This window comes from Mauremys reevesii, linkage group 11 (assembly GCF_016161935.1).
Source record: "Mauremys reevesii isolate NIE-2019 linkage group 11, ASM1616193v1, whole genome shotgun sequence".
In the NCBI taxonomy this organism is placed as follows: Eukaryota; Metazoa; Chordata; order Testudines; family Geoemydidae; genus Mauremys; species Mauremys reevesii.
Window position 1 is genome coordinate 53,221,318 of NC_052633.1, and position 19,690 is coordinate 53,241,007.

At 42.4% G+C, this 19,690-nt stretch overlaps 1 long non-coding RNA gene across 2 annotated transcripts in view; it reads left to right on the forward strand.

Annotated features, from left to right (window-relative positions):
• The first annotated feature begins 10,929 nt into the window (after positions 1-10,929).
• The window catches only part of LOC120374343, a 120,565-nt gene continuing 111,804 nt past the window's right edge, over positions 10,930-19,690 (forward strand). For both annotated transcript variants that reach the window (XR_005586021.1, XR_005586020.1), the window contains exon 1: positions 10,930-10,990. This is a non-coding gene — a long non-coding RNA (uncharacterized LOC120374343). The remainder of the gene's footprint in view (positions 10,991-19,690) is intronic.

The window sequence follows — 19,690 nt, forward strand, 5'->3', positions numbered from 1 at the left end:
CAGCTTCCACTGAATTAAATGAGAGTTTACATCTGCTTACTACAGAGCTGAATTCTAGCTCTAGTCAGGTGCTTTCACTTGTATCAATTATGGACTTTTCTATTCACATACCAGGTAGGCCTGATTCTGATCTCAGATTACTTTATAGCAGTGGAGTTCCTCCTGATTTATCCTAGTGAGAGATCAGAATCCAGCTATCTATGTTTATAGCATGCCGTATTACTGTTGTGGATGGGAGCGCCCCAGTGGCTGTCGATTTTGCAAGTCCCTTGAAGCTGGCTCTGTAGAGATGAAAGGCTCAATATCCCTGTTAATAATCCCCCCAAGCCATATAGTCCCCCAGATATTTGCTAAAGGCTTATCTTTGGCTTCATGCACTAAGGGTTTTATTTTTCTTGAGAAAGAGTGCTAACTTCTGAATATTTTCCCCAAAGTATATTCAGTCTCAGGCAAAAAAAAAAAATTAACCTAAGAAATGTTATTTTACTACTGGAAAGTCAACATAAACTAGCTTTTCTACGGAAAAAGTAGTTCAATTAAAACAAAAGACCTAGGTGGAACAGACTCTGCCAACCCACCTCACATGCAGTTTTCAGAGAAGTGACAAATTAAGAGGTATTAAGAAATTATATCACTTTGCACTTCTATAAACTCTAAACTATACCAGTGTGGAAAAGATAAATAGTGTCTGCAGACAGTTCTATATGACTTTTGAAATAAAAACTAATAGGATGGAAAATTATTATGAAGGAGAAAATGTGCTGAGATGTTAAATAATCAACAATTTTTACTTGAAGTTATCTAACAGTTGACTGACAGTGTTTATGATGCTGAAAAAAACATCTTTTTACACACCTGATTAAATAAAGTTTTTTTTATAAATTGTGTAGCAACAGAAATAAAAAGAAAAGGACAAGCTTATATCTGCATATTTTGTGAATGTATTGCCCATGTCACAGCTATTTCTTATACGGCTCTTGTTTTTTTTCCGTCTAATTATTTATTTTAAAACAGGAGCGTACAAAAAGCATTTTCAAAAGCATTTAGGAGCACATGTCCTATGGAAAGTGAGGGGGATTTGTAATCTGAAGTCATAAGTGCTTTTGAAAATCCCCCAAAGACAGACAAATTTGGGAAGGGAAACAGAGGTACACAGAGGTGAAGTGACTTGCTCAGGGTCACACAGCAGGTCAGTGGCAGAACCAGGAACAGAAGTCAGGTCTCCTTACTCTCAGTCCAGTGCACCTAACATCTGAAACATGCTGTCTTACTAAGGGAATAAGTGGGTGGAGAGGAGCCATGTGCTGGGCAGCTGAGATGGCTGGATGTTCCAGGGGAAGTAAATGCTTTCCAGGGCAAGGCTCAAGATGGGACTATGGGAGTGTGGGGGACAAGGAAGTTAGGGTTGGTATTGACAAGGGTTAGCTGGGCTCAGGGGAGCTTACAAATGCTAGCAAAGAAAGATTAAGGTGTAGGTAAGGGGAAATATGCATATAGGACTCTTTGCTATATTAACCCTTTTCTCTGCACCTTTGGATGGGTGAATGAATAATGCTTTGTTTTGAAGAGTCTGCCTGAATTACTTTAACCACCTCACTGGTTGCAGATCCATGGAGTTCTAAGGTTTACATGTGCCAAACACAGGTGGGCCTGTCGTGTTTACATGGTTGGGAACTACAGCCCAGAGATCCAGTCCGAGTGGTTGGAACCTCCCATTATGAGAATCAAGGAGTCAGGCCTGTCACCTAAGAGTAGGATGACCAGATAGCAACTGTGGAAAAAATGGGATGCGGGTGGGGGGTAATAGGTGCCTATATAAAAACAAGTCCCAAAAAATGTGACTGTCCCTAAGAGGTGCATTCAAGAGGGACTAAAAGGAATCTAAAGAGCAGCTCCCCTCTTAACCATGATAGGAAAGAATTGTGATTGAGTCAGAATGACTCTCAGGGCTCCACCTGTACTGCCTGTTACTCAGAGTTAAAGGATTGATCCAGCTTCCATTGAAATCAGAGGAAATGTAAGGCTTTATAGGACTTTGTACCAGGAATAGGGACTACTCATGGAAAAACATTTTAAATGTGTGTGTAAGTGTTTACAGGGATGGGGTCTATATGAGTAACATGATCCCGTCTATCAGCGCTCCGTTACAGAATCATGAATTCAGAATCCTTTTTTAAAAATCTCTGAAATTCAGAATCCTTTTCAGACTCAGCAGACAGCAGCCAGTAGCAGGCAAGCGTGAAAACAAAGAATCAAAAATGGAAGCATGGACTGGAGATGGAGAGCTAGACCTGGGGAGCCTCTGAAAATTATTTGCATTCTGGCTGAGCTCCAAATGCTTCTGCTTCTAGGCAGTGTCACAGTGTCATGGGGGTGTGTCCGGCAATCATAGCGGGTCCACACCCCCCCCCCCCACCCCCCACCCACACCCACCCACCCCCTCTGACTCAACATGTCACCCTATCTTCTTTACACTGAATCCTCCGCAGAGAGTGCAGCAGTCACACAGAACACATTTGCTCCCCCGCGCCATGGGCGGCCCCCCGCCATATATGATGGAAAAATCCATCCTCATCATCAGCATCAGCTGATCATGCAAAAGAATGAAATCTCAGCATGACATCCATCAGCAGATGTTCAGCTAAGGACTGGTAACCGTCCTGCGTCATCCCAGCCTTGCCCTAATTTTTTTGGTTTTTTGGATGTGCAGTATGGCTGGTAAATATCCATGGCTAGCCATCCTCATCAAGCATCATCAGCCCCAGCCCCTCCCCCAGCCTGAAAGAAGAAAAGAAGCAGTTGCCCCTGGACTGGTGGTGGATGCTGGGCTACTCTCCTCTCTCTGCTCTCTGTCTGTGTCTGGCAGCTGGCTGCTGCCTGCCTTCCACTCATTTCTCACTAACAGGTCTCAATTTGTGTTATATTTTTTGCATTTCTTATTTCAATCACACAAGACAATGCTACACACCAAGAAAGGGAAGAAGAAGAAGGAAAGAACAATGGGGTTGTTACAGGAGCACAGCTTGTGATAGCAGCATACAATATAGATAATTTCTGCGGGACAGCACAGCAGGCTCTTAGTCTCACCTCTATTATAGGCAGCACAGATTCTATTTCAGATTTTTTAGATAGGAAAGAGGAGATTGACTCAGGTCAATTTTTCCTTTTTTTTTGCGCCCTGGCTGATCGGCCAGGGCACTTTTCAACAGCCAATGGTACAAAAAACGATGAAAGTGCAATATGGCTGGCAAACACTCTTGGCTTTTGCCTGGCTGCTGATTGACCAGGGGCACTAGCAAAAAATACAAAAAAAGGACTGGTAGCCATGATCATCCTCAGTTCCAATTTATGGAAGGTTTGGATGGTGCACTAGCGCTGCTGCGCTGCTCTGTGGCAGATCTAGTACATACACAGAGAGTCACAAAACGAGAAAACAAGCTCCTCCATGGTTGCCATGCTATGGCATATGGCATCTGCCATCCAGAAAAAAGGAAAAGGCCGTTGCTTTCCAGACCCGAAGAACTGACGACGACATTACCCAGAACCACCACCGCGAAATGATTTTTGCCCCAAAAGTTCCAAGGGGAGGGGGGGGGGGGGGGAACTATGGGGGAGGGAATAGCTAGCTACCCACCAACGCTCAACCCAGAAAAAATCGGCTAGCTCGGACCATGGGCGCACCACACGATTATTGTGTGTGTGTGGTTGCGCTTTTCGATTTTATAAAATCTGTTTTACAAAACCGGTTTATGCAAATTCGGAATAGTCCCGTAGTGTAGACGTACCCTAATTTAAGAGTAGAAAATCCAAGAATGTTGTAGTTATCAAATCAACCACAATCCTAAGCACCAGGGCTTAGAAGTTCAACAGTAATTAGAGGTTTTGAGTGCCTCTACTTTGAAATACCTTGTAGAGCCTGATTTTCAGAAAAAGCTGAGTTCTTTCTCTCTGAAAATCAGGCCCCCTTGAAGTGTCTCAGTGGGGACACCAAAAAATGGAGGCACCTCAACTGACTAGTCACTTCTGAACATCTAGACCCAGAAACCAAGGAAATTCTGAGTTAATATTAAATTTAAAAGAAATTCACCCCCATTTGAATGTATTAAAATGAAAGTGCACCCGAAAAGCCTTACCTCAGCACTGGCAGTGGTGCCAGGCTTCAGTCCCTTAGAGCCATGTTAGCTTTATTCAAAACACTGAAATAGCAATGTTTGATGAATGGAAAAGGAGGGGGGAACTCTGTAGGAGGAAAGTAATTTCAAACTTCTAAGGTGGTACTACTGTGTGAATAACGATGGTTTCACAATGACCTTTTAACCAAAACTGTTGGTAAAATTTGAAAGGTAGGAATTTTGCTTAAGAAAAGGAACATAAACTAATATACTTAGTGATGATGTGACTCTTTGATGAAGAGTTAATTATGAAATATTTTTACTGATGCTGAGAATGACATGGGTGGCTTAACTGAAAAGTTTGAGGGATGGCTGCTAGGCAAAAACTTTAACAAAACATTATCTTGTAATAAGAGCCTATTGCATTCTTCATGTGCAATGAAACATAGAGCAGACAACTTAGAAAACTATCATTAGAACAGGACTGACTGGGTACAGAATTCATAGATGGCTACCTACAGCACCACTGTCCATGGACATAGGATGACACAAATAGTATCACTCCTTGAAGAAGCTGCCATGCCATCAGGAGAACTATCAAAGGCAGTGATTTGGTTGCAAACTTGAGAATATGAGCACTCAGTTTTGGATGTGGAATATTCAAAGCTGAGTTGGTGGTGTAGGAATTCTGAAAATGTTGCCCCTACTTTGGGCTCCCAAAATGTCCAGGTGCTGCAACTCCAACTGAGTGTTAAGCCATTGGGAGTTGCAAAAGGCAGTTTGTTGTTATAGATAATGGGACCAAGTGACTGTTGTGCCCCCATGTTGCTAAACACAAAAGTAATACCCCACAGCTCTGAGCACCACTTCCTAAGCAGGAAACCAGTCAGGATCCCTGGGGTAATGACTCAGTAGGGGCTGCATCTCACCACCACCCGAACTCGGAGGAAACTCTGTCAAGGGAACCTCACCCAGTTTTCTGTCAGCTTGGGTTTTCCATAGGAAGGGGTGATCTGGCTGGTGACATCTTGTTTCATGTATTACTTTTGAAAATTTGATCAAATATAATTCCCCCCCTTTTATTTTTGACTTTAGAAAAGTGGTAAGAATGAGGGGAGCGGTTAGGGGTTCTCATTGAACAGTCAAGGAAGGATTATAAAAATATTTAAATTATAAACAGAAAAATATCTCAAAATAGAAAAATAAAGGATTGAGTTATTTCTGCTGTGAATCACCACATGGGCAGTAAAATGGCTAGCCTAGATCTCACTGCTAGATCCAGGCTTCGGCTTGCTCCTATTTGACCTCCATCAGTGAATGTCTGTCCTGGATGGACTGGACAGCTCACTTTATTATTGCTCTTATTATTATTAATTTACTACTGATAATGTGCCGGATGCAGCATAAGAAGAGAATACCATTTACTCCCTCACTTTGCCAGCTAGTTTGAATGCTGTGGGAATGTGCAGTCTCAGACAGAGACCTAGGCAGCTGGCAAAGCAGTTTAAAAAAATCAGCTTCCCCTCACTAGGGTCTTGTGCTGTGGGCAGCAGGTTGGAGACCCAGGACTGCCTATGCTTCCCCCTCTTTGGCTTAGCTTATCTGCTATGGAACCCCTAAGAGCCAAGTGGAGGCAGCACAGAGGCAGCAGAGGAAGTAGCAAAGCTGCTTGTCCAGCCTGGTTGCTCCTATAGTGTGTGCTGATGGGAAAAAGTTGACTCAATTCTCCCACCCATTCCAGAGCCTCATCTCAGACTTGGTAGCGAGTACACAGGGTGATAGAGATCACATAGGGGGACACATTAGGTGATGGGGCGGGGGCACCTGGACGAAGCTAAGGCTGTGGACAAAAGGGTGGCACGGGGGTTGCTAGGAGACAAGGGGAACACTCGATAGGGGACTTTAGGGACAGGGGACACACAGATTCCAAGGTCCAAAAGGACGATTATGATCATCTAGTCTGACTTTCTCCATAACACAGGCCATAGAATTTCTCTGAATTCCTCTTTGAACTACAGCATAATTAAAGAGAGTCATTAGAGCAGGGGGACTGGACCCTGAATTTCACATCCTGGGTGAATGCTCTAATCACCAGGCTATAAAGTCATTCTCATGCTTGGCGTGCTCTCTTTAGGGCCCAGTTGCTCTTTATTTAATCTATAGTGGAACAGCTTCAAAAAGAAACACAAAGCATGCCCACATCAGAACATCCCATAGCCCAGTAAACAGGACACTCACCAGAGAGGTGGCAGAACCCCCTTTAAATCCCTTCTCATCAGGTGGAGAGGGACTAGAAGGAGGGGATCATTCACATCCCAGATGAGTACCCAACACCCCTGGGCTAGAAGTTATGAGGGAGGCCGTCCCCCCTCACCCTGTGTTCTTACCTTACGTATCTAATGCCAAGAAAGAGTTCATACCTGAGAATTGCTGGTAGAGAAAGGCAGCTCCATGCAGCCTGAACTTAGGTGCCTATTTCTGAGAGAGAGGTGGGGCTTAGCACACACTCTTCTCACCTGTATCTTTCATTGGCTAGCTTGGGCAGCTCCCTGCCTTGCATGCTGCTTCTGTAGATGGCATTCTAAGGTACCTCTCTCTCTCTCTCATGCATGGTATAGGGAGTCCAGATGCCTAAATCGGGCTTTGTAAATTGCAATGTTGCTCCTATGATTTTTGCCACAAAGTTAGTGTTGTGATGCTCAGTATCACAACACCTAAGTACCTTTGTGAATCTAGGCCTCAGTGCAGAGTGAATCTGTTCTGGCCTCTCCGTACATCTAATTGACACTGGGTGTGCTTAATGACTTAATAGGTATTAGCATGATCAGGCCTACTCTAACATTCCATTTCATTTGCCGAGCAACCACATAACTGCAACATGATCTTTAGCCTTGCAATTAATAGCTGTGGTTTCAAAGGCTATAAAAAGAGCAGATCCCCACCTTTGATATGGTATTTCTTTAGTAAAACCACATTCGCTGTTTGAACCAATCACAAGCAACATCTGAAGGAAAATGGCCACCCAGTTACTACCCCAGCTTTTCCTACTGCTTTCATTCCTGGTATAAGAGGCCTTCAGCTCTATTCTTTCCTTCCTATTATAGAAAGCTCCAGACTCTCAGGCTGATACTGAAAGTAAGTAGTGGCTTCCTGTCTCTCTGGCCATGTTGTTAAACAGACAGCCCACTTGCAAGTAACCACACAAAGTATGTTATATTATGTAATCCTACACCACCTCTGGGTTGCATGATAAAACAATTTCACATACACTTCATATGAATGACCTTTCCCTAGGAAGAACAAACTACTCCTAAACTCAGAAGTTCCTTTTAAAAAATCTCTTTTATCCAACAAACTCCTGATTTTAAATGAAAACTTGCATGTTTTAAGATTCACTTCACATCAACGGCAAAAGAAAAAAGTCTGTCTGTAAAAAGCAAACCATTCCATATACCTGCTATCAGTGCCCTGTGGTTGCTATCCTGAACATTTCTACCCCATTATTCAGGCTGCTACCAACTACTATACTTAATGCAAACATTTATTGCGAGCATGCTATGGTATGCTAACAGTTTGAAGGCTTTCCTGCTTCAGAGGGGAATTATAACAAACAAACAACCCCCTCCCAAACAAACAGAAAAAACCTAACCCACACATAAGATGAACAACAATTATGCTATATATTGTGGTTATGCATTTCTGTATTATTAAGGCACTTATTAAAATGGTTTTGGAAATGCTTGTTTTGTACAAAAATGCAAAATGACTTCAATTCTTGAGGTCAGAAAAATAACTCAAGATGTCCCATAGTCTTGGTTCAGTATAAAATGATTGCAGTGTTCTTTTTTCTAACATGTCTTTGTGTCATTATCATGACTGTCACCTCCATGGAATTCAGACTTAATTTACTATGTTTTGCTTCTTCATCAAAAAAAGTGTGAAGCAGAATATAGTGAGTATAGACAATAATGACGGAGCTCTGTTTCTGACTTGGTTTTTAGTCACAATAGTGACTCTCACCTAATTAAAAGTGTGAAAATCTTTCTTTTTCTCCAGTTATTTTAGCTTGTCCTTGTTGAATAAGGAAAACACATAGTAAATTAAAAGTGACTTTCAAGATGATTTGCATGCATGTGAAACTTGATAGGCGCCTCAGAATACACTTTGTCTGAACTCAAAATAGTTAAGTATGATATTTTAAAACAAAAGTTTCCCTTAACTAGTTTACTAATAACACCATCTGTTAAAATTGAAAGTTTTTTTTAAAGTATTAGGTTTTCACTGTTTATAATATTTGGTTACTTGTTATCTGGCTTTTATTGCCATAGGGATTAACAATAAATTAGTGAGCTTTATTTTTTCTTATCAATTTCACTTTTGGCTTCTCTTTTCCTAAAGTAGTGCTGCAGTGTTTGGATGGGAGATACCACTGGAGAATGGTCATTTGGTTAAAATAACAACTAGTTCAATTTAGATTTGAAAAAAAAATAATGTAATTATATTGTTTTACAAAACCTGAATGGTCAAATTTTGCCCATAAATGTTCCTTTAGGTTTTCTTCCATTGTGAGTCAACTGCATGTACATGTGTAGTTCACCTTAAATTAAACGTTTAAGATGGACTGAAGAGGGTAACTTTGATTTCTGTATTCTGATTAGGTTAGTGATCAGGGTTTCAAGTTCTTGTCCATTCAGAGCTAGGATTCTCACAGGAAACAGGCTGCATTCAAACTGGCTCTGGAAAATTAGGTCTGTTGCTACTTACATCCAGAAATCCTGGGGCTTGTTTAGATCCAGGGATTCAAATTAAACACTTATAGCTAAACTCCTTCAAGTTAGGAGGTTCTGATCTGAGTCAATTTTTAACCAGAATTTGACTGTTGTTTGCATGAGTTTTGCTTCCTGTTTCATTTCTGATAGGATTACATACACATGGGCTGTACTTTAATAGAAAAAGTAAATCCCATTGAAGGTGATGGCAAATATTTGTATAAGGTGGGAGAACTGGGAGTGAGTTAGGCTTCGAGTATAAAATTTGTTCTAAAGCTTTGCTAAATACAGAACTCATAACAATTTAAATTATATATTTATAGTAGATGCTTTGTAACTAGCCATTTATTGGTATTTAAATGAATTTAAGTGTACTAATTGTTGCAGGCCCCACCAACCATATCCAATCTGGCATGGGATGCCAGCCACTTTTTAACCGGAACTTAAGACCCAATAGAAAGCTACTAAAATTCTTCACTTATGCAAAACTCTGAAAAGGCTTTTACAAATTGCTTTTGTGTGGGAGGCAGTTTGCTGCAAAGCTGTCACTTAAAACTTTATCAATCAGAAGATGGTGCAGTTTTTAATTATGTAGATTTTCAAAGTAAAAAACCTCTTCTTACATGAAAATGTGTAACTTACAGATTCGGTCAGATGAAACCTGAAACAAGGGATCTGAAGGGTTTTGAAGAGCTTGCCAGGCTTAGTTGAAAGGGTTTCAAAGAGCTTGACATTCTGATTAAAAACTATAATACAATTGAAATATCTATTGTAAACACTATTTTTATTTTACTATTCTCCTTTATAGAAGGGCCTTTTCTTCCCATGTACCTCTGCATGAATTGGTAATAAAGGCTAATCTGTACTGGATAAGGCCAAGTTTTGTTTTGTCCAGATCACATTTTAAGTTAGGAGCCTTGAGTCACATAGTTATATTGTTCTCTGGTGAGGTAGCCCCCCTCCCAACAGTAGTGCAGGAAATTAAGTGCATTTCTCTTTGTAATGTTTCTAATGAACTCTTCCCTTATGGGAGAGGTTAGGGGTTGCTATCAAACAGGCAAAGTTACTACTTCTAGACTCCACTATCCCCAGGGTTCCCCGGGGAAAGGAAGCTCCAATCCCACTGCACTTCTGGGTGAAAAAGGTGAGTGTAATTTTATACTGTTTCTAGTAGAATTATTTTCCATTACTTTTTTGTGATATTTCTGTGACATTCAGAGGGAAGCATGCTGCGCAAAGCTCCCGCTCCCTACCCACCTCAATATTCTGTCCTCTCCTCACGCCTCCAGAATCTTAGATCTTCAGTTATGCAGAGTTGGCACTGGCAAGAGTGAAGGGCTTCTACTCGGACCTGTTTAGGGGCATAATGTCTTTGTTCTGCTTTCCCTTCATGGCTTTTGGGGCTGTTTTCCCCTCATTCTGTTATGTATCCACTTGTTAATGGGGATACATAAGAAGTGGATGTCATTAGCTCTGTTGAAATCTGTGCACACCATTGCATACGCCCAAAGAGAGACTTCTGAGATTACAGTGACAGACTCAGATAAACAGTTTTCCTCTGAGCTTGTACAATTCCAGCAAAATGCTGTCTTTGGTGGAATGTGGCACAAGTTCATGTGGAGGTGACCAATGGCATGATGGTACCTCAGGGATCCATGCTACCAAAAGTAAGGGGGAACCTGGATAGCACCATGCTTTCCTCTCCATGAAGTTGGAGTTCCCTTTCCTTGCAGTGTACTACTTGGAATAACATGAATAACAGAGTTGATGTCACTCTTACGGTTGGACCTTGTGCCTTTTCATCTTAGATCATCTCTCTGATAGCTCGTTCTGAATATCCTACTGCCAGCTTAAAATCAATGTGGCAAAAGATGAGTTTCTCATTCCTCCCAAAACCTTCCTCAGTTGCACTGTTTTTTGAATTCATCAGGCTTGCAGCCTTGGTGTCATCTTTGATTTCGCTTTCCCTTCTTTTTGCTAGATCTTACTGTGTGATCCTTGGAAGGGAAAATACAGCGAGTCAGTGAGGGAGGCAGGAACAGAACCAGAAATCTTGAGTCATGATGCCTGCTCTAACCACTGGAGAACACTACCACTCTTCACTTATCAGTGAGTAATCGCTGGATACTAATTAAACTTCTTTGTATCTGATTGATTAGCTAGTAGCTTTTACATTGTTGTTTATTTGCACTGCAGGAGATAGTTATTAACATCTAGCAGAATCTCACTGGTCATAGTTTCAAAGCTGCAGAATACCGAGGGAGTTTGACAATTAATTGAAATGTACACAGAATTCACCACTCCAATGTGTGTGGACATGAGTGGACAAATATCTTCTTTGAAGTAGCATTGGTATAGCCTAGTGAATGTATAACAGACATGTAAGAGCATGTGTGGGATTTTTATACAGTTCCTAGCTGATGCAGAAAGGTGAAAACCAAATTTTAAAGACTTGTAATTAAAAGGAAAGCTCTTGAAACTGACAAATCTGCTTTTAAAATTCTCTAGGAGCATTTATGAAAACAGAGTGATTTAAAATGCCATTTCAGGATTGATGTGAAAATTCAGACGATCAGTGAGCACTTTTCAAATAGTTCTTGAAAGTCACTTGCATCATGCACTCAGAGGTATATCTGAAGCAGGAAATGTCTTATTCATGCACTATTTCACGGACTGATATTGTGATTTCTCAAGCTACTTGAAAAGGAGTTCAAAGACTTTTGGATGTGTGGAAACTGGTCTGATGAGTGAGTGAGGCAGAAGTGGGTGGGGAAGTTATAATCAGAAAGACTTGGAATAAATTATGTACGAAATACATGATTGATATGAGATAGTAAGCTAGACAAAATTACTGAGCAAAGGTCATCTGGACCTGGCTTAATATAGTTCACCTCTATGAGAGGCTGTTACTGTCCAGAAGGGTATGATATAGGAATGAAATAATGTAAATATCACTTTTAAATTAATTTAAGAAAAGACAACAAAACTAACACTTCAAGACAACTTGAGTTGCCATGACAATATCTATCTACCACAGGTTTTTATATAGAGTAAAGACTTGTTTATGAAGATACAGTGTCTGCTTCCTGGACAACTGTTACTCTTCTCCTAGTCCTGGTCTAAATGTTCATCTATTGCATGGAGCATGTAAGGAGGGGTATCATTTGACTAGTATGGGAATACTTATGCTAATGAGGGGATGTAATATTAATGTGGGGTGACTATGATAATCTGTTAAACCCTTGAACATGCTCCTTGTGAGTAAATTAAATGTTTCCAGAAGTCTGAGAAGACTTCGTCAGAGCTTGGCTGCTTTTGCAGTGGATAAAAGTGCTCTGTCTTCTCCCCTGACCAGTCTGCTTCCTGAGTGCTTACAATTCCCTGGTGATTTCAAAATTGTGTGTTGCAGGTCAAAAGCACAGCAGATACTAATTCCAAATTGTCTTGTGTTAATTCACCTTTGTTTAAGGAACTGGAAAAGCTGTACTATATACAAATAGCCACTTTTGAGGCTGGATGAAAAAAGTTTATTGGATAAGTTTGCAACAAGGAATGGTCAGTTTTATGCAAGGTGCTTCCCACCCCTTGCGGTCCAGCAGTGCTGCTGGAAGAACTCTTAGGGGAAGCCAACTTTCAGTTCCTGCCACTGGATCTATGGACTATGGAGACCAACCAGGAGATAGCCGCTCCCCACACTTTCCTTTGATTCTGGGAGACATTGAATTTCAATGTCTCCTGATAGCCTTGGATGGTGGCCTCCCAGCGAATGGTTTCTGTGGATTTTGGCTGTAGGGGAATCTGCAGGATTTGGTCTACACCACATCGATGAAGTTAACTGCGGCACTTGAGGTGATGAAATGCCCAGTGTGAGAGAATTTGTTGGGGATGACCAGGTACATGTAACTTGTCTAGAACGTGTGGGTGTGGTGTTGCTTTCTGGGAATTGGCATGCATTCCAGTCTGGACTGTGTTTGGGACTTGGGCGTACACTTTGACAGGGCATAGGGTGACCAGATGTCCTGATTTTATAGGAACAGTCCCGATATTTGGGGCTTTTTCTTATATAGCCTCCTATTACTCCCCACCCCCTGTTCTGATTTTTCTCACTTGCTGTCTGGTCAGCCTAACAGGGCACCAAGGCTGGTCCCTTTTACTGGGCTTTGGCTGGCTCAATCCCCAGCTCCTTTCAGGCTGGGCTTTGTGTGGGGCAGCCAGAGATGGCAGCTCCCCACAGTAAAAACACAGGTTGAAATGTCAATGTTACTCCTTTTCTTCAGGTGTGAGTTGCCGGCAGACCATGTCTTCCTGTGTCAGCTCTCCTTGCTGGGGTGGGTTCAATAATGGGGGACATGGCTGTATCATTCCACTTTTCTCCTCCTGCTATTCCCGCCATCAATTGTCGATCTGGATGGTGAAATCAATAAAAACATCCAGGTCTGCTGGGGTCTTGAAGTGGGTCAGCTCATCCTTTATTTCTTCTTGTAGGCCCCAGCAGAACTGGTTCCACTTAATTCCAGGCCGAAATGTGCTGCATAGGAGGTATTGTACCTTGACCTTGCTGAAGCTTAAACAGGGCAGCTTTTGTTCTGTGGGCACCATTAGGATAATCAAAGATGGTTGATACTTCTTGCTTGGAGGTGATCCCGTTAGATAACACTGGACTGTGAGTCTCAAGCAAAAAGCAGGCCCTGTTCAGTACTTCTTGGGAAAGATGTGGACAGATTGGAGAAAATCCAGAGAAGAGCAACAAAAATAGGTCTGGAAAACATGAGAGAAGACTGAAAAAACTGGGTTTGTTTAGTCTGAAGAAGAGAGGTTTTGGAATCTCTGTCATTGGAGGCTTTTAAGAGCAGGTTAGACAAACACCTGTCAGGAATGGTCTAGATAATATTTAGACCAGCCTTGAATGCAGGGGACTGGACTAGATGACCTCTTCCAGTCGTTCAATTCTATGATTCCCCAGTCAGGAGGCTGACTATAGGCTTACCCTGGCTACACTGGAGGAGTATGTCTGTGGGTGACAAGAACTGGAGGTGGCTTTGATTCATGAAACCTCAAAACCTTTGATCCCTGTTAAAGCATTTTGGCAGGGGGATGACGGGAGCTGGTTGGGTCCGAAGCACAGCATTCTCAATGCAAAGTTGGAACGCTTGCTCCTGCAATGTCTGGTTTTCAGTGACAAACTGTGTAGTCTGTGCCTGCGTCACTTGGTTGTCTGCCAGAAGGTTGGGGTGCTGTGATGCCAGTACCCCAAGCAGGGTCGGTGCAAGGATGTTTCGTGCCCTAGGTGAATCGTCCACCTTGCGCCCCCCCCCAGCCCTGTGGCAGCTCTCTGCCCCCCCTCTGCCCTAAGGCGCCCCCCCGGTGGCACCTCCCTACCCCCCGAAGCGCCCCCCCCAGCTGCTCTCCCACTACGGCCTATGGCACGCCACCCCCCCCAGTCCATGGAGCTGTGTGGCAGCTCCCTGCCCCAGCTCACCTCTGCTCCGCCTCCTCCCTGAGCACGCCGTCGCCGCTCCACTTCTCCCGCTGCCCAGGCTTGCAGCGCCAAACAGCTGATTGGCGCCGCAAGCCTGGGAGGGAGAGAAGCAGAGCGAGGCGGCGTGCTCAGGGGAGGAGGTGGAGCAGAAGTGAGCTGGGGCGGGGAGCGGTTCCCCTGCATGCTGTGCCACCTCCTTACTTGCTGCAGGCAGCCCTCCCCGCGCCCCCCTGCCCCAGCTCCCTCTGCCTGAATGCCGCCGCCGACCAGGACGGCCGAAGATCCGGCTGGGGCGGTTGCCGCTGAAGGCCCCAAAATGCCGCCCCCCAAATTCTAGATCCCTAGGCGACCGCCTAGGTCGCCTAATGGGTTGCACCTGGCCCTGACCCCAAAGAGCAAGAGGAGCTCTGCTGGATCCATGCCTGACAGAGCCTGTCCATCCAGTGGATTAGGGGGTCCGAGCAAGCTGTTATGACCAGGACATGGATGGTCTGACCTAATGGACCCTGGCTCTGACCACCTCACTCCAACCAAGTTCTGCAGTTAGGATCTTATGGGCATTACTTCTGGGAGGGTTCAGAGCGCTGCTAACCCCTCACTTTGAGTAATTCTGAGTGAGCTCCCTAGTGGCAGCCAGGGTGAAGGGGCTGCCTGGGAACTGATGGACCCTTACAGTGAGTCACTCAGAGACTATAGAGTTGAGAGCCTATACAAGTACCTGCTGTGTTTCTTTGTACAGCACCTAGAACAATGGGGTCTGGTCCATGTCTAAGGCTCCTATGTGCTACAGTAATACAAATAATAGACTCTTTAAACTGTCATCCCCTACGACCAAGATCCTTCTCTGCTGTACTACTTTCTAGCCATATTCCCTGATTCTGTATTTGTGAATTTGATTAATCCTTCCTATATGATCCACTTTTCATTTGTCTTTATTTTTTCTAATTTCATTGATTTCAGTCCATTTCTCCATTTTCTCAAGATTGTGCTGTAGTTTAATCCTGTCCTACGAGGTTTTTACAATCCCTTGCAGCTTTATCTTGTCTGTACATTTTATTATCAAAGTCTCTGCTCACCTCTTCAACTTGTTAATTACAATACTGAGTAGTGTTGGATATAAGAGAGATGCCTGAGGGACCACACACTCCTTCGATAGAACACTGGTACTGGAGCTGTAATATAGAGGAGCAAGTTAACTGAACAGTTGCTGTACAGTATGTGTATTCGGTCCATGCTGAAAGATATGCAGTCATAAGAGGATGCATGATGGTATATTTTATGGGGCTGTCCCACTTCTGGAAAATTATAATCAAGGTCTGATATTGAACATGGTCTTGTCTCTTAACTTCTCTACTCAGACTAGACATGATGTCTGATCATGGAGAATGCACCATCTCTAAGGCAATGGGTCTATGCTTCCAAGAGTACAGTGGCACAGCTGTACTGCTACAGCTGTGGCACTGCCAGAGCACTCAAGCCATGTTATGCTGATGGAAAAAAGCTCTCCCATTGACATCATAAAACCAGCTCAATGAGCAGCAGTAGCTATGTTGGTGGAAGAGCCTCTCCCACCGACATAGAGCTGTGCACACGAGCGCTTATGCCGGCAAAACTTATGTCACTTGGGAGAAGGGGGTGTTTTCATAACTCTGAGCGACAAAATTTTGCCTACATAAGTGCTAGTGTAGGCATGGCCTAATATTATCTAAAGCTATGGATTTATATGTGACAGTTGATGCATAGATTGTTATAATTTCCCCTCCTCATTAATATTTTTACCATTCTTTCATCATGTTTGGGCAAGTCAGTCTGGATTGTTATGGAAAATAAAGTCAGAAAAAGGATAAGTATCAGTTACAGTGAACAGAAAATATAGGCATTCATATCTTTATAGACCATATGGCCCTGCATAGAGAGAATGTGTTCTATTCAGGACCTGTCCCTGTTGATGTTTTGTAACCCCTTTAAACTGGTTACTGGAAGGAAATGCTGCCATCTGGCCACCCACTCTCCAGCCACCCAGCTCTGAAGGCAGCAGCGCAGAAGTAAGGATGGCATGCTATGGCATTGCCACCTTACTTCTATGCTGCTGCTGATGGGGCAGTGCCTTCAGAGCTGGGCGCCCAGCCAACACCTGCTGCTCTATGGCTGCTCAGCTCTGAAGGCAGTGCAGAAGGGTGACAATACCATGACCGCCCTAAGATAATCTTATGGCCCCCTGCAACTCCCTTTTGGGTCAGGACTCCCAATTTGAGAAACTCTGGTCTCCCCCGTGAAATCAGTATAGTGTAGGGTAAAAGAGCATATAAAAGACCAGATTTCATGGTCTGTGACACGTTTTTCATGGCTGTGAAATTTGGTAGGGCCCTACACATTTTCCTCCACGCGTGTGTTACATGTTGCCATCCTACCCAGGCCCTTCCCCCACACAACATCTGAGGGTCTCTGTGAGCCCTGACTCCTCAGTTTTCAAACAAGCCTTTTCCCATATGCAAAGTCAAATTCAGAGGATGATGATGAAAGAGGACTAGCATTTCTAAGTAAGCAGGTGAAGAGGGAGGACAGGGCACTCTTCACCGTTCCATGTACCCCCATTAAACCCACCACTTCCATGCCCTTCCTCTATCCCTTGTGATGATTGTTCTAGTTTTTCATGTTAGAAATCTGATCAGACCTTCTCCAGTCCTTGATTTGTCTTTCCCCTGTTATGTGTAGAAGTACTCATGAAGTATTACCAAAAGGGGAATTTTTGTTTTTATTGTCCGAAGAGTTCTTATTTCATAAACTCAGTGAATAAAGGATACTGAGAGAACTGACTGTGGATACATTAAATGCAACATATGAGAGAAATCCTTGCTGAAAAACTTGCTTCTCTGATGATTTATAAATGTACACTCTTTGAAATTATTACATTTTTTTCTCTGCTGAAAACCAGACTGTAAATGTTAACCACCACAAGGTGATTTTAAAATCTTTATTTTGAGTGTTTTCTCTGCAGATCTGCCACCTGCAATTAAGTGGTTACATGAATAGGTTCTCCTGCTGCAAAGAGTTAATTTTCAAACATAGAATTCCTCTCATCTGGATCATGCATGGAATGCAACAAGATGCTGTTATAGAATTTGAACTGAATAAATCATTGTTTAAAGTTAACTATGGAAGCCAACATACCCTATCCTTCAGAAAAACAACCTGGAGGGAGGGAGAACTGCAGGATTCCCCTTGAAAAGATTTCTGAAGTTGTTTCAGGTAAGGGGTTTGAGTTAACAGGGGATTCAACAACCAGAACCCACATTAATTGAGCTATGTAGAGGGATAAGGTGAATGGTACAAAGGCTCTGTCCTCCCTGGCAAATGGCTCTCTGTTTAATGGGTCCCCTAGCATATAAGTGCTTACAGGAAAATCAGCACATCCATGAATCATTAACTTTGCTGAAGCTTCCCTGCAGGGTTTGAGGAGGGACAGTGTGTGTCCCTAGGACCCCTTTCCCACGTGCATGTTCCCTGACCTGCACGGTGTCCTCTGTAAGTCCCAGGATGGCAGGGTTAGGGGCACATTAGGCCAGAGACAGATGTGGAGGGACTTCTCCATGTATTGTTCTGGAGGGTACAATCGGAGTCTAATTTATTATTTAGATAACACCACGGTATAGAACTGTGGGCAGGAAAGATATAGAAACCTAAACATATTTTCATAAATTAGAAGTTCAAATTAAAATGTACATGTAGGAGTTATACACTGAATTATTTAGGTGATATTTAATGTTGGGATTTATAAATCAGTCATGTGATAGAGCAGTGCTAAAATTCCTATGCAGTGATGATAAAATTCAAAAGGTTTTGTTTGTTTGCATCAAAAATGTGTTACTTTTATCTGTCTATGATAGAGAAAGGTATACCCTTGACCACCCTCTCCTTGGTGTTTAGTCTTATTAGATAATTCATAAATAACCACCATATCTCTTTTGAGAGGCAAGGCAGGTGAGGTAATATATGTACAACACTGCAAACACCCTCTCTCACTTCAGTCACTTATTCAAGCTGTAGGTTTATAGTTCTCGTAAGTCTGTCCCTCCAGGCGCTTTATGATCCTTTTTACTTTTCTCTATTATCTATTTGTTGATACCGTTATAGAATTGAGCTGCCTGGCACAGTAGTATATGCAATATTATATCTACAAGCCTTGTCTATCCGCTAGTTGCTGTGAATGTTAAAAGAATAGCAATACTCAGTTTATCCACTTTTAAAAAATTAGTCACTTTAGCAATCAAATGTTTTCAAAGAACCCCCCCCCCCAAAAAAAAGAGATTCCAGTATTTGGTGAGGGTCCCACTTTACTCAAATAGATCAGTGATATATGTAGCCTTGCTTAGTGTTAGATATGAAGAATATTTTGGTATTTATAAAGTTTCTAAATACTCTCAGTTAGCTTAAATAGTTCTCTGTGTATCTAAAATTACGTTTCTCCACTCGTAGGGTCCAAAATGGGCTAGGCGTTTCACAGACACAGAATAAGACACATCCCTTGCTCTGATCTAGCGAACATGTAAATAAACTTATGCACATTAGCAATCCTATTGAAGTCAATGATGCTATTCAAGTGTACAAAGTTCCCTTTGTGCAAAGGTTTCAAAGATCAGGGCTTAATAGGACAAAAAAGCAGATATATAATATCTCATTGTCTTTTTTGGTGGGTTATGTTTAGGGAAGGGAAAAAAAAACAGGAAAGTTTGTTGCTGAACCATGGCTATATCATTTCTCAGTCTTATTTAAGACCCCCCTGTCCAAAGGGCTTCCAAAAACTTACTTGTGAAAGTTACAGACTGACTCGAATAGTCCTGAATTTACTTAATTTAATTTCCGAGGATAGATATTTGTGTGAAGTAATTATAGAATATTATTTCACCTCTCTGAGTGCCCTGTGGGACTTTTTGGTTTTGCATTAAATTTATTTTCTCAGTATGTCTCATTTTGTGTCTATCAGTCACTTTACTTTTGATCTTTATTGCCATTTAATGTGGTGATGTGGTTTGATCTTGAGCCCATGCTTCTTAGTAGATACACATTACGCTGGGCAAACAAATTCTTCAGTGTTATAATGAACTAGATTATTATTGTTCTTAAATTCATATGTATATTCCTACTGAGACAAGTGCCATAGGCTCTGTGCCCATTGGATACCAATTAGAGCATGTCAGGGAGTTTCCTTAAACTTAATCATGGTAACGTGGACACATGTCTCCTTGGTCCTAAGATTGTTTGTTTGGCTCCCTATTGCTATCTGTTTCTTTTGATGAAAGTCAATAAGTTCCTGCTGCAACAGCCAGAAA